This window comes from Channa argus, chromosome 16, assembly GCF_033026475.1.
Source record: "Channa argus isolate prfri chromosome 16, Channa argus male v1.0, whole genome shotgun sequence".
NCBI classification, from domain to species: Eukaryota; Metazoa; Chordata; class Actinopteri; order Anabantiformes; family Channidae; genus Channa; species Channa argus.
This window is the reverse complement of record NC_090212.1, coordinates 3190139-3205788: the sequence shown is the minus strand read 5'-3', so window position 1 is coordinate 3205788 and position 15650 is coordinate 3190139. Positions and strand designations below refer to the sequence as shown.

Genomic DNA, 15650 nt, shown 5'->3' with positions numbered 1-15650 from the left:
ACTGCTTTAACAGGCTTCCTCCCATCTGCAAAACTTAAAAATAAGCAAACAGTAGAATCTACATGAGCACCTGTGTTTTACATCAGTATTGATCAGGGAGGGCAAATAAGAAGAGGACATTTTTGATTATTGTAGTGCACAAAAGAGCAGTTAAAAGGGACAGTTAGGGTTAGTGTTACAGGTGAATGTAAGGATAATAGAATTAGCTAAACAGAGGGATGGCTTGGTAGCACTGACACATGATGGAGAACACCCACAGATGCTAAATCTGGAAAATGGACACAGTTTATAATGTACCGCAAATAAACATCTCGCCTTTCAACAGTCCATTTGAAGTGCACTGCCAGTGCAAACCTGTGTGAGATTAACATGCCTCTCTGGAGGGATAAAAGCAAAAGGCCCCATTTCAACAAGCCTCTCCAGAGACAGACCCCTATTCATACGACCTCTGTACGCTTTAGCTGTTGCCAACCACGCAGTTTGTCACTTGGCGAAAAGGAGTTTTTGAAAAGAACTTGCTGGGGATGAAGGATCTATGGCTCAGGTCCACTGTATGGATGTTGTTTGTCTGTTTTTGTTACTCAACGGCAAAAAAGACAGAGGCATTTGTCATTATTCCTGTATCCCGGACAGCATTCATTCATCTGTGTCAAAGCTCAAACACAATAATATGGCAGTTAGCCTCCGATGATGCATTAGAGCCTGGGAGAGAGCGTGCAAAACACAGAAAAAGTGCCTGTCACAGCTTTCTACTCCACTTAAGAGCTTTGAACTGCACCATAAAGTCATGACATGATCGGGAAGAAATGTATGAGAAGATGTAGCTGCCAAATTTAGTAAGACAGATGTCTTAGCCAGAATTATGATGATGTTGAGCTTCTAAAATATCTTAGAGAATTCGATTTTAACGAGATCACAGGAGGCGGGGAGTCTGATAATCTATGTTTCTCTATCTCTATCTTTTTTTGTTTTATTCAGGTTACTGACTATCAGTAAAGACATGTGCTAGAAGCCATATAGTAGTAAATATTATAGGAGCAAAAGCTGCACAGGATTGCATACTAAGAAACAATGACTGATTGTTGATGCTTTGGTCAAATGGTAAGTAGTCTGTAGTTAAAAAGCTCCTTTCTACCTTATCAATACGCAAAGTACTTTGCAATGTTGCTTCATATTCACCCATTAAAACACTAACCCAAGTTAAGGTGGAGTTGTCATGCAAGGTAGTAGCCTGACCCCCTGGGAGCAGTTTCACACTGGGACACAGGAGGAGCTTTGGATCAAACCTACATCTACACCTCATTTGATGGATGACTGCTCTAACTCCTGAGCTACAGACAAACCCACATTGGTGTGTATTTTAACACAAATCACAATCTTCCCTAGCATTCTCATTTTTCTGACTAAAACTAACCATAAGTCTGTAGCTTTTAATGCCAAAACCAAATGACATTGCAATGCATAATACGACATGATAATGAAGTACTGCACTTTTCTAGCATGTGGAGCAGGTACCTATAGTACTGATGATGGCAAGTGAATATTTGATAACATCTGAAGCAGGTGAACTTGTATTTCAGGGAATTCTCAGCAAACAGATGTGAAAATACAACAGTGCCACTGCTCAAATGTGAAAATTAGAGTAAATCAATGCCAGGAACAAGTTATTATATTAAAAGGAAGAACAAATATGATGTGTAACCGAAATCTATTCAAAGTCACAAACTTAGTTTGATGAGGTAATGTTCTTAGCCAAATTATCAATACTATACTTAAATTAGAAAAAAAAGAGTCATTAACAAAACAGCAACTCACAGCTATAAACTGCCCTTCATGAGTTCAAATTTCCATTTTAGAGCATAACCATATTCTGAAAAGGTAGCCAAAATATACCCACCACTGCCTGGTCCAATCCTAAAGGTGTGTGTCAAATCAAGAGCCAAGTCTCAATTTCAGCCCCCTGTCTCCAGTGATTCATTAGTGGGGAGTGGTTTCTGCCCAGCTGCTTTATCACTGTGTGCTGAAAAGCCATAAGCTTCTACCCCTTCTGAAATGAAACTGTTTCGTCAAGCCCTGGAGTGGCTGTGGCTCAAAAGCTAGAGCGGCCGTCCACCAATCGCAGGGTCAGTGGTTCCATTTCCAGCTCCTTTGAGTGTCCATATGCCACAGAAGGCACCTTAGATGGTAGCTTTTCCATTAGCAGATGTGTGAATGGGTAAGTGAGAAGCAAAGTTTTCCTCCAGGTAAAGTAGAAAAGTGACTTGTACATTGATTGGGGAAGATTCTACTACCAATGCTTCCACTAGGGGTTGCTGGGAGGAGAAGGGGCCCAGAGCAGTGGCAGGGATCAGGTCTCTAAGCCTGGAGGAACCCAAGGGAAAAGCCAGTCCAGAGAGCGGGGGACTCTCACGGACAGTCTAGAAATTTTCCCACAATCAAACACACAAACAGAACCACACAGGGCAGCAGAAAGGACCCTGTCCACTGAGACATAGGGAGGGAGGGAAAGAGGAGGATCTGATCGTTAGAATAACACAGCCCAAAGAAGTACATGCTATGCCATATTTTTTGTGTAGAGGCCCCAAACAGTAAATGCAAAATAGACAAACACTGCTCTGTGAAGGATATCAACTGGGCCAAGCAAGGACTCAACATTCTTCTAGGCATGATTAACCTGTGGGTAACCTTAAGTCCACTCTGGAATCCCCAATGATTTCGCCAAACCCACATAGTTCACTGGCAAAGGACATTGTTAAGGTAATCTGTTTTCAGCACAAATCACAGCTACAGATAGCATCTGCTATGTATTAAATAGGGTGTCAGGCCACTGAGGACATCTGGATTGTTAGTGTTGAAGAGTTTAGGGTAATTTAGGGAGGATTTGACGCTCGAAAACCAACAATGCATGATAAAAATTTGAGGGCTGGCAATCTGGGCCGAATGGTTTGTCATCACTTGGGCAGCAGTTCCCAATTCTACTCCGTTTGCAAGCAGAGTAAATTTGTAGGTTAAAAAAAAAAGAGAACTAGTTGAGCTTTGTCATGAGAGCTTAGGCAACTTTAGATTTCAATGCCACTCACTGCTCAAACAAACATGTCAAGAAGATTACATCAAACGTGCATAATGACAAGCACTTTGCAAACAAAATCTATTTTACTGGAGACCAGCCAGACAGTTGAATAAGGTCACAGGTCAAAGGTCAACTTTCACCAGTGGTAACCGGGCGTGTGTGTGCGTGTGCGCACTCAGTCTATTCTCAACTAAAACACAGGGTTGACATCTGAATAAAAAGTCTATTAGTCATTTTACACAGCTTCTTTTCAAAATTGAGGATATGCATGGTTGAAACAAAAGCAGAACCCTTCTGAGGATGATAGCCTGGTGTTTGGATTCTATATCTCCGGTCAAGTATTCAGTCACACATCCTGCTGTCTTTTACCCGAGCCAAACTCCCCATTCTTCTGCTGTGTGTGTGATGTCCTTCTGTTGGAAATCTAAAGGTTAGATCTTGAGAAAATGTTGCAGGCCCCCTTTCGAGTGAGTTGTCAAAAGTCTACAAAACTTCCTTTTATAGAAGTAACCCCCCGAGCTGGCTATCATAGCCATTATAAATAAGAAGCTGGAATGCAGAAGGGGAAAAAATAAACAATATAGCCTGCTCCGTTATCTACACCCAGCTGTGCCGTTTAGAGGCCAGTCCTTGAAGATGATGTCACGCTGGCATTGTGTTACTGTTAATACCGGTATAATTTGTGCGGACAGTAATTCATTCAAGAAAAGGCAGGCAAACGCCACAAAATACAGCCCTTGAATTAAGGTCACATAACTCTAACTGGAATTATTCCACAGAGCAACAACTGCAATGAATGCCAAATGTCCCATGGTGAAATTTTCAGGGAATTTATTGTGAATGCAACTGGCCCAGTGTGATTACAGGCATCACTATGAAATGGTAATGAGTCAAAATGGTAATTCAATGTTGTTGTTGGTGTTTTTTATATATACTGTGTCCAGTCATGTCCCAAGGTCCAACTAGAACTAGAACTAAGAAAATTGAAGAAATTTTACTTGACTAGATATATAATGTTGCATTTATTGGTTGAGGAGCACTGCTGGGGAAGGGCCGATGGAGGAATAGCACCGAGTGCCACTTTGACATAATTTCAGGAGGAAAATGAATCTGAGATGTGAAGGTTAGTAGAAACCTGCAGCCGAGAGAATATGGGGGACTGGCCTGCTGGAGATTTGATAAACGATTCCATATGTGCTCCAGATCCCAAGTGAAAGAGCTGCTTTGTGCTCAGTGAGGTAGCACACGCACAGGTCCCGAACGGACCCCCACCCCACCCCACCCAAACTCCCTTCTCTCTATTCCATCCACTGAAAAAAAACAAAACAAACGTATACAGTCCTTACTCGGTAGCTCAGGGTAATACAAGCCAAGCGTAGGGAGTAGGAGCAGGGGGATTTGGATGCTCGAGTCTAAACCCTCCATCCTTTTGCCTATTTTGGCGGGAGCTAATTATCTGTGACTGCATGGAGACAGGGGACAAAAACAATCACTGCTTTGAGTTAGATATCTTAGGGGTGAAGAAGGGTAGAGAGAAAAAGGGGACGAAGGTTGGGAACAAGGAGGGAGAGGCAGCGGGGGAAGGAGCTGTCAGGAAGTGAAGACATATTAGAATATCTTCAACCTCCATTACCTTTAGTGCTAAATCATTTCCAGTGATGTAGAAATAATCCTTCAAGACATTAAAGAGGAAATCCTAGGGGAGTACCTTTAGTTCTAATATGATTGAAGAACCAATCATTCAACCATCACGCACATTTAATGCAAAATACCAACTTTACCGTGGCCACAAGCTGCCCTCAGTAGAATCAGAACAATGCATGGTGAAAGACTTAAAGTGTCTCTTAATTTATACCAGCGATGGAAACATGCAAGTCTAATCAGGTAGTCAAGGTAGCAGGCTACTGTTTCCAACAACAATGGCGCGTGTGCATGAAAGCCTAGCTAATAATGACACATTGTGCAAAGCTGCAAGAACAGAAGTCAAGGTGTCTATCCTATAATAAAGTATTTGGCCTTTATGAGATATTAATTAACCACATGATTGTGTAACTCAATTTTTTTTCATTCAGAGCGAGTGGGTGTGTGGTGAGACTGAAAGGAAATTAAGCCTATAGGGACAGATTGAGAAGGAAGAAGAAAAAAAAAAAGAGGAGGAGGAGGAGGAGTGGTGAAAGAATGCAAAGTGTCCTGCACTGTTTTGTTTAATAGAACCCACTGGAAAAGAAGGCTTCTTCCTTTAGTAAAGAGGTATGACACACGACCCATGGATGCTGGTTTTTCCAAGCAATTAGGGCAAATGCATGTAGATTCATAATTGAGCGTAGCACAAAGCCGCGTCTCTACGCATGTGTTTTAACCATTTTCCAGCTACCTGTCTCATATGTCTGACAGAACAGATATATTCCTATTTTACTAGATCCAGCTGTTTTACACAGGCCACTTAACAATTTTGCTTACACTATATGGCCATAAACCTGGAATGTGCGACACTGCATTTCGCACACATGCAAATGCACATTGAGCTCAGAATTATTCCATAAAAGCGACACCTTAATTCTGTGCCTGAACACATCCTGTGCATTCTGGCAGAGCAGCAGCTACTCACGCTACACCTTCTGGGTAGACGCAAGGAAGCAGGAGTCATGCAAAGAACAAAAAGAGAAAGAAAAGCTTAGATGCAGATTCCTGGGAAGATGGTATCACAGAGTGCTTCACAGACAGGTAAACCCCGTGTTGATGGGATGCCAACAGATCCTAGCACACCCAGGCATTCCTGCCACACTGCAGTTCCTTTCCAGCTCAGGTTCTTCACAGCAGAGAACAGCCTCACTACTGTATGTGAGAAACAGACCAGAGTCTGTCGCAGCCACCCAAGCTCAGCACATTGTGCACCCCTGTGGCCAGGAGCCGTTCCACAGAAGTTGACATCAGGTTAGTGCTTGAAGTAAAAGACAATTATAAACCAAAATAGAAAAATATTTAATAGATGCTTCAACTTCAATTCAAAATCCAATCTATATTATGCAAATGTATAAATAAGGTTTTTGATCCAAGTTCCTTCCCAATAATAGTTTTAATCGTGATTCTGCACACATGTCACTGGGGATTTCTGACTCTGACAGCTAGCTGTACATGTACCGCTCATGTTACATTACATAGGAGGCCCACTTGAAACCCTTTGTTTCCAAAGGTCTGGCACTGCGGATGCAGATTATGTGAATATAATTAAATCAAATCTTTGAAACAAACCAGTCAATTTATAGCCACTCATAAAAGGAAGGTGACAGTAAAGTGTGATATGTGGTGTCATCACTTACTCACACACTAATTAAGGACCCTTAAAGACACAACACTGCGTCTGGTCTAGGATAATACCCTCACAGCTAATTACTCGCAGACTCCCTTCGTTCTGCACTAGAAACTGCATAGATACATTAAGCCAGCATGCTTAGAGTGGACTGGAACAGAGACTGGAATGGGCTCTTGAGGTTGCACTGTACTGTAGCTGCTCAGTGTGTTACTGAAGAGCAATGGATAAAGAAGAAAGGAGAACAGCTAGTGGCTGGCAAATGTAAGTTTTATGTGGCTACGTGGTGACAAAGCCACTTATTTGAAATGTTATTTGGTGAAGTGTACAGGTGCAAGTGCTTTATGTGGGGGTATTAGTTTCTCTACATGATATAAAGACCAAGTGTTGTTGCATTTAATCTTAGTCACATTTGAACCACATACAATACAAATCTAAATTCGCAGGGCGTCTGGGAAGTCATAGAATTAATCAGTGAATTGGCTGCAGATGTGTGTTTACACTAAAGGCTTCACAAAAGATTCACAAGATATGAGCAACATGCCCTACCCGCTCCAAGCCCTAGCCTGCCCGCCACACCGGATTCTCACCTATAGCCCCAAGAGGCAGAATGAATTTGCCCAACATAACATCTAACTTGGGTGAAATGAGCAAACTTCTGCCTCAATGGCTGCTCGGGAACAATTGCTCTGCCTTTCCCTTGTTGGTCACCCTTCCCTGCGGCAAAGGAGTTCGACCTGGGCTTCCAGCGCGAACTGTGTGTGGCCACTCTGATACCTGGTAACACTGAGCTGAGCAAGACTTCCAGTCATCTTACTGCCCACAGAAACACACACACACACACACACACACACAAACAACCAGAAGTTCTCTACCCTCAGCTCAGTCAGCAGAGCCACAGCCAGAATCCGAACACCTCAGCTGGGGCCTTGTTACTCTTGGATGTCAGACCTATTTTTCTTCCCTCTTTCCTCTCTGAAAACACACAGGTAGCTGGACAAGGATTGTGCTCCATAATCAAAACAGTGGGCCTAAAAATACTCCAGCCAAATTGCTGCAACAGCTGCTCTGCTCAGACTTGAGAGTAAACAGACAAATACTCCTGTTATATATGTATGATTTTACACGCTTGAAGTTGAATCTGTGAAAAAGCTTAGAGCGTATTAAAAGCTCAGTGGATTTTAGCTCTGCTTAGAGCTAAACAACCAGCTATAGTGCAGAGCTTTTCAATGAATCCATCCATCGCTGACATCCATTAAGACAAGTCTGTGGGTTTCAGTGAGCGGCCCATTGATGCCTGTAAAGCATGTGTATCACACATTGGTAAAAATTCCTTCAGCTGCCTTACATGGACAGATCCTGCAAGCCACTTACCCCCAATGGGAGCGAGCATGATTAAAATGCCATTTTCATGTCATAATCCATTCCAATCCTTTAACCCATAATCATCAGTTTTATTTTTCTCCCTCTCTCTCTCTCTCTCTCTCTCCCTCTCTCTCTCTCCCTCTCCTTTCCTCATTTCTCTGAACCGCAGCCAAACAGTTAAGGATCACTGTGGCTTTACTTGACGCTCCCAAGCAGCACAATCTTGATCCAGTAGGAGGAATGTAGCAAAGGCCAAGTAGTCTTTGGGCAAAGCAGTGTGGGTGAGGAGGAGGAGGTTTTGTGCTTAGCGTGGTGCTGTGCTTGTAAAGCCTCAACAACTGGCCAAGGGGAGCCAATGCTGCATCACTGCCAGATGTTAAGTTAAGATTAAATAGCTCCTAATGCCTCCCTATCCTGTAGACTGACTAGCAGTGTGGGCTTTTAGGAGTGCATGAAATGTGGAGAATTTTGTTTTTTTATTCTCGCAGAGAGTCTAAGTGAAATAAATTAAAATCTCAGCCTTTATCAAACAACACTGACCAGATTCGGTTTGGATATTTGGACAGGCGAGCTGTGAAGAGACACCTGTTTTCTGTTACAGTAAGACATAGTTTGAAATGCTAATGTCTGGACGTAAAACACAACCTGAAAAGTTGCTGTAGCCAGATTTAGCTCAAGAGATTTTCCGCCTACTGCGCGAAGAAATCAATCATTGCGAAGAATTTATTATGATGGAGGTGTCATATTCTTCTACAAACATTAACATTAACGCCTTCCAAAAAGGTGATATGTTCAACCTTTCCTGATCATTTAATCTCACTCCTAAATGTGAGAACTTTCATAAATTCAGTGGAAGATTATAGAGGTTGTTTTAACTTCCTTGTAGCAAGTTTAGTTTTTCCTGGCAGAAAAGTGAAAAACAAAAGAAGATGAAAAAGTAGGGAGTAGAAAAGTTACACCTAGACAAAGTCAACACCACACAGTTTCCCGGTTATGATTAAATTTTATTGTATTAAACATGTAGTGTGTGGATAAAGCAGCAGACACACTGTGGTGACAGGACAGCTGAGGTGACGCAGCGCCCTCTTTGGATGGACACCGGGATGTCTGTCAGTTCAACCAAATGGACGCACGACCGACCACCATCCAGTTCAAAAAATATTGCTCATCGTGTGAAAGCTGAATGATTTTCATCACCATAACACCTGTTCTAAGAAGTGAAAATTCCGCCCTGTTATTGACATCAAACGTCAATTCTAGAAAGGAAATAAATGGAGGCGCACTGACATGCGCAAAACTGCTTATAAATTAAACAGCGTGCATCTTCTGACGAGCAAAAAAGGGGCTTCAATCAAATGGAGGAAAGGGCGATATAATGAGTGATCAGTGACTCTGATGTGGTGGACTCGGGCTGGCAGGCTTAAATCAGGTGCTGGGTGTTAATTGAAGCTGCACGTTGAAAGAAGAAGAAGAAGCAAGCTGGCAGCCAGGAACCGCACATTTCATCCAAATCCACAGGAGAGCAGCTTGAATCTTATTTTAAACCCAAAATGCTAAATTATCCAACACGACTGACGCTCGCAGTACTTTGATCTTGCCCGTTTCCTGAATGCGCTCTTGATCTACCGCTGGCTGATTCATGGCTGCTCAACAGAAAACCCGTTGAGCACCATCACAAGACAGGTAGCGCTCAATGTCTGATTGAGGCTCGCAAACCCATGGTTAAACTTACCTTCCTGCGTCGTTGCGGAGACTCGGTTACTGCTCGACAATAATAATCCCTTGTCGCTGTCACGGGGTAAAGATGGCCAAAAAAAAAAATCAAGCTGGCTGCGTAAACAGACAGCCGGTGCTCTGTGATGACTGTGCGAGGCCGTTCATTCAGCTGAATGATAGTGAGGAGTGAAGGCACTGACAAATCGGTCATAACAGCAGCACCACGCCTCCCTTCTTAAAGCTACCGCACTCTGTCTGTGTGTGCGTGTGTGTGTGCGTGTTTCTGTTGTTAGAAGAAAACAACCAAGCAGCCAAAAAACATGTTACTCCACCGCAGTTTAATGCTCCGTGTAGGAAAACAGCCTTGGTAGGGCAAATCCACACAGATACCCTGCATGTCAACCATCACAAATCCTAGTGCAACAATAAAAATAAATAATGTAATTAGACTGCAAAAAGGAAGTCAGTAAATATACTACACACTGTCATTTATGTTGGTCCAACAAAGTCTCCAAGACATAAACCAAAGGTCTCGCTGTCCTAGCTGCTAAGCATTTAATCCTCTGAAATATGAAGAAACCGTATGAACTGCTGTGTTTTGATCTCCTCACAGCTTGTAATCCTTCATTAATTGCAAATTCTGGGCACCCACTTTGACCTGGGCCCAAGCTGGACATCAACACTAATTTCATGTGTTTGAAAATAAAACAAGCCCAGCAGAGATGTTTCAGGCGGCCAACATGTGAGATAATTCCTCAGCAAGATATTGCTTTGCTAAAGGTCAGTAAACAGAGCCAAGAGTTGCACAAGGGGACTTTGATGCACACGTAGAGAACTCATCCCAGTCAGCAGTTTGTCCCTATGAAATGCAAATTCATTGGCACTGTGGGGACACCAAGGCAGAACCGGAGCTCTGTTTTCTATCAACAGATGAAAATTGTGATATTATGATGTACTATAATAACAAGCATCCACATTTTAAACTGGCAACAGCAATCTTTTGACAGAGAAAGCCAAAAGGGCATTCCACCACTGTTACACATCAGGATGTTCACTTTGCATCATTTCACGTTTTGACCATTCCTTTTAAAATGTGTCGTGCATATAAATTACAATTCCTGCTGTTTTAGGGAAGTGCAATACCACCTTACTGGAGTAGCACTTTGCCAAGAGAGACAAATGTTGAAACAAGGGATTGGATTGATTCATGGTGCATGCATGTATTTCTTTAATAGATGTGACAGCACATCAGAAAATAAAATCAGGCAGTGTTCACTTGCTTGTGTCCCTAATACCTTATATACCAGAATTCTACTTGTACAGTGTTACAATTGCTCAGTTTTTAAGTTGAAACTTTCAGAAAGGTGATAATTTCACTCTATTTATTACTGAGGTCATAGTGGGTTGTGGAGTCATACTGGAGTGCAATAAAAAAAGAGGTTCGAATGTTTTGGCCACCTTATATAAAATGAAGCAGGTAGCCAAAACTTTAGAACCACCTCTTCTGATAATGCACTCAACTTAAAAGAGACGTTATAACACTGTAAAAGTAGAATTCATGGCAGAGCTGCTGTACTGGATTGAAATAGAGTGTACATGTGCACCTCATAAAGTGACCAGTGAGTGTAGACGCTCATATAACAGCCTGCACCTACATGCACTGTAAATGGTTTTATCTTTGTTCACCTTGAAACATTAGTTCCACTGCTGCCTTGACAATGCAGTTTAACTAACTAGAAGCTGAAAAGTTTATCATTGTATGATGAGTTTTGAAAATCTAAATCCAATTCAGTTTAGGTAACTAATCATGAGAAAGCAAGTAAACTCTAAATATTAAATTGATTTAACTATTTACTCTGAGCATTCTAAGCATTTTTTTACAGAGATGTTTTTTTTAACATCTCCCCAGTGAAATGAGAAACATAAAAACTGCAGCTGGTGAAGTAATTTTAAACATAATCAGGAGAAAGGCAACGTCTGAGGCTGTTCCCAGTGACTTTGTTAAATTCTGCGGGTAGACACTGAAATCAACTCTAATCTTCATCATGGTCACCATTATTATGGAAAGAAACTCTTACAGAAAGCCTCCGTTAGAACAGTGTTATTCGAGCTGCAAAATAGACGAGTTTTTACATTTCAACAAGCATGATGGGAAGTCTGCCAGCTTTGCTTCTGTTAAAATTCAATTTAATGAGTTGAGTGAACTCTTGTGGGGGAGGTCAAATCTTTAATCCAGAGCTGATAGTACATCACACAGGGGTTACATTTGTGTCAGATAGTGACACTGAGCCCATAGGGGTTAAAGTTGGTGACATGTGGACAAACACACACACACACACACACACACACACAAACACACCATACATATAGTGTAAGGAGTCTGTTCACGCTTCTCTTAAATATTCTATTGTTTGTTTCACAAATGTATGATGAACTCTCTATGTGATAGTAAACAATGTTATGAACTTCGAGTGAACACACTGAGAGGCGATATCTGTCTAAGGCTCAGAAATAGGTGCTATACCAGAGCTTTCACTATGACCTCAGAGAGACTAACTGGATCCAACACAGGAAATATAGCTGTTCAAGTTCAGCTGGAATTCTGCTGGACCCCAAAATCTTGCGAGGGAAAAGGCCCGCTAGAGTGGCCAGGCAGACAAATCAAGCACACCTCAACCCATTCAAACAATTCCAATTCTGTGGAGCATTAATATCCCCCGCTCAGATCCAATACAGAAAGCCAAGAGTAGCAGATATCGCTTACAGGTGGATTCTCATAACAGAATCTGTCAGACAGGAGCCAGGTCATTAGTAGACATTCTTGATTGGACAGGCCTGCAAATGTGGAAAGGTCCAGTTGACACCTCGAGATCTCAGGGGTGTCTGGGAGAACAGAAATGGCATTAAATGAATTCACAAATGTCTAATTAGTGTGCACATTTACACAAGTGCACGCATGGCTTTGTGTACCGTGAAACATGCAGACATACAGTACAGGCATAATAGACGCTTGTGTTACACATGTTCAACACCAGCCCATTGTCAAAGATGTATTATTTATACTTGATATTCAACATTGTATCAGAAAAACCTAAAATGGGCAATTTGACACATGAAGATCAGATTATATGCCATGGAGTTGTGCGCATACTGTATCTTCTGCACAGGCAATAAAAACCAACAATAAATTCCCTATACTCACATCTAGTGTCTGTCAGTCTGCAACCTGGATTAGTTTGTTCATCTGTAGCATATACTTACTATACCACTGCTGCCAAAACAAATTAAAAACACAAAGTGCCTGACACACTGCTCCTAAATGTTTCCCCAAATGCACCAAATCATCATTAGCTTGTACAGTGATCCATAGTAAGCAAGAGTTAACTGTACATGTGCAAGATCTCCAGTGGGAATATGGTGTTTTGATATTGAATTCACTAAATGACCAGATATGTATTTTACATGTATAACCTATGAATCCCCCCAATTTGCAGTGTGATGACTAGAAGCTGGATTAGACATGACTTGCAGAAGCAGTGCTCGTCAGATATACTTGCCTTGTGCCCTTAGCTTGGTAAAGTTACCTCAAATTTTCCAAGTAACAAGCCGGCTGAATAATGCGATTCAAACGCTGACTGTAAGTCCTGAAAAACCCATGGTGTGTCCATTCAGCTTTGTGGGTGATCATTGTTACAGGGGAAATGATTTCATGCATACCAAGAAATAAATTTCCATCTTAATCTGAATATTCCTCAGCATTTCTGGTCCCAGTAACGTTGCCTTCTGTTCACTGAAGATGTTTGAAGATATGCATCTGCAGTTGATCAGTGCAGAATGAAGGATCAAACATGTTAAAACCCCAAATGCTATGATGCCGTGGCCAACAAATATGATAGTTAGTCATAACGTTATTTTTCTGAAATATGGGAATTCTGGTATGAGTAATTTCTGTCTGCTGATTGGACAGTGTCACAATTACAACCAGAGGCTGATTCATTTATTTATAGCAGAATCTAAGTTAACTCAAGACCAAAATGTTTTTATAAGCATTTATTTTACTCAGTGACATCTGAAACTACTAAAAACATCATTATGTTTAGGCCAAGGCCATAATCGGGATTTAAAACATGCCGTGGTCCCAAAAACACAGCCAACCGCTCTCATACTATTGTACTATTATTTTCAGATTTTTTTTGTGTGTTGTTTGTGAATTTTTGAGTAGTCCAATTTCCACATCCTTGGTCTAAAGGTAGCTTGGAAAACAACAACCATGTGAGTGGTGGCCTTTAACCTGCTCATTTTCCAACACTTGAGACTTATCGCCTCATCAAAAGGACACAGTTACCCATTTTTCTTTCAGTGCTTCGGGTGTTATCACTCCATCCGGTGGACATCATCTTGTTGTTATCACCCTCATGGATAGGGGCCAGTATCTACTTTAAAGTTGGGTAAAGATTGCGGAGTGGGTTAAAATACAGTAGCTGTCACAACACTGTCCTTGTGTTTAGTATGTCCCAGCTTTATTTCCTGTCCTTTTATTTTGTTGCTCCTCCTGTGTCGCTTCCTGTTACTCTGTTTGGTGTCTTACCTACCTTGTTTGTCCTGATTTGTTTCACCTGTTCCTTTGGCCTTTTAAACCTGTCTTTCTCCTCAGTTGATTATGAGTTTGTCTCCTCTTTTCTCTCATCTTGTATGTTTCTGTATCCCCCGTTGGTTTGCCACACCAGGTTTGGATATTCTTCTATAACGCTGTCGTGTTTAAGTTTGGGTTTATGTTGTTGGTTTACACTATTTGTTCCTCCTTATGGAGGGATTTTTAGTTGTGTTTTACCTTCACTCTTTTATTTTTAATAAATACACCTTTGCTTTGAACCTCCCCTTGCTGTCTCCTCACTTGGGTCCTAAAACCAAAAGAACCGATTTTTGAGGGTAGCAAAAACTAACAATACAAACAGGGCACAGACTTGTGTCTTTTATCTCAAAGTCTTGTGTTTTGTCACCCACCCATTCCATCTCTGGGAAGACTCTAAATTACTGTACGTCCCCCAGTAAAGACATTACTATTTTGCATCCCCCAGTTTTTTTTGACAAAAAGATAATGGGATTTTTACCCACTGATATTTGAATTATTGCAGAAAATACTGTGGCAAACAGAAGTTGTTGTTTAGCAATAATCTAAAGATTTCTGGAGCCTAAATACAATCACCAGAAGTAAAAAGCTATTGTTGGGTTTTAAAAGAACTGCACCAAAGTGAATGGACTTCAACTTTACCACATATAAGCTTCCTATTGAAATTTGATTTAGCAAACTTACCTCTTCTATAAAAGCCTTTCTTCTTATAATGACTTGATCTGGCTAGTGAGCATGAGAATAGATACAACAAGGCTGTAAAGGTGGGTTAGTGAGAAGATGAGTTGTTAGTATTTGGCATGATAAAGGTTGATGTTCTCAACAACCTCAGTGTTCTTGTTGTGCCATTTGTTTACATGTGCCTCTGTTAAGACAAGTAAAAGCTCCCAGTGAGAATTTGCTGGTAAGTTTTTTTTTTTTTCATGGAATAAATTTCTTTCTTTCTTAAATTTCGTAAAAATCTCTTGGCTTTGTGTTAACCACAGACTCTTTAAGACTTCAAACCATGTGGAGCAAACTGATACATCAGAGTCAAACCAGTGAAAGCAGTGAATATAGCCGTGTGCTCCAGGCATTTCCTGTTCTGATGATGTTTGTTGTCCTTGATTAGAGAAGCACCTGAGCCAGCTGAATATTGTTAGATTGTTTGCAGAAAACACCTTTTTGACCTGTGGACAAAATGTTCTTGTAAACACTGGAACCGAAGATACAGATTAGGCTGTGAGCAGCATCTGGAAAATGTGTTGCTAAAGTGAGGTGCCTGTAAAATCAACCGTCACACCTGCCTTTATTGTTTCCTTGTCAATGTTTCTGCTCCTCATAGTGGCTTTGAAGTAAAACCAAAAGCTAGAAGGAACATGCATGCAAACATAAACTCCAGAGGGAACCTTTAAGTGTGTGGTTTGTCATTTGAATGAGGTGCTTTCTTTTTGAGGCAGCATTGGAGGAATCTGCAAAACGTGAGTGGCACAGTGTTGGTGCTTGTTGGGCATAGTTTCCCTCCATTTATTTGGCCACACAAAAACAACACGTTCTCTTATCTTTAGCATCCATGGCAG

At 41.3% G+C, this 15650-nt stretch overlaps 1 protein-coding gene across 6 annotated transcripts in view; it reads right to left on the bottom strand.

Moving 5' to 3' along the window:
• Positions 1–9655, bottom strand: part of daam2 (dishevelled associated activator of morphogenesis 2) — a 91289-nt gene extending 81634 nt beyond the window's left edge. For 4 of the 6 annotated variants that reach the window (XM_067479083.1, XM_067479088.1, XM_067479087.1 and 1 more), the window contains exon 1: positions 9478–9654. The gene's annotated coding sequence lies outside the window, so the exon portion shown is untranslated. Of the gene's footprint in view, positions 1–1897; positions 2051–9477 lie in introns of those variants that run through there. The other 2 variants (XM_067479090.1, XM_067479086.1) reach the window with 2 other exon arrangements.
• Between the last annotated feature and the right edge of the window lie 5995 nt (positions 9656–15650).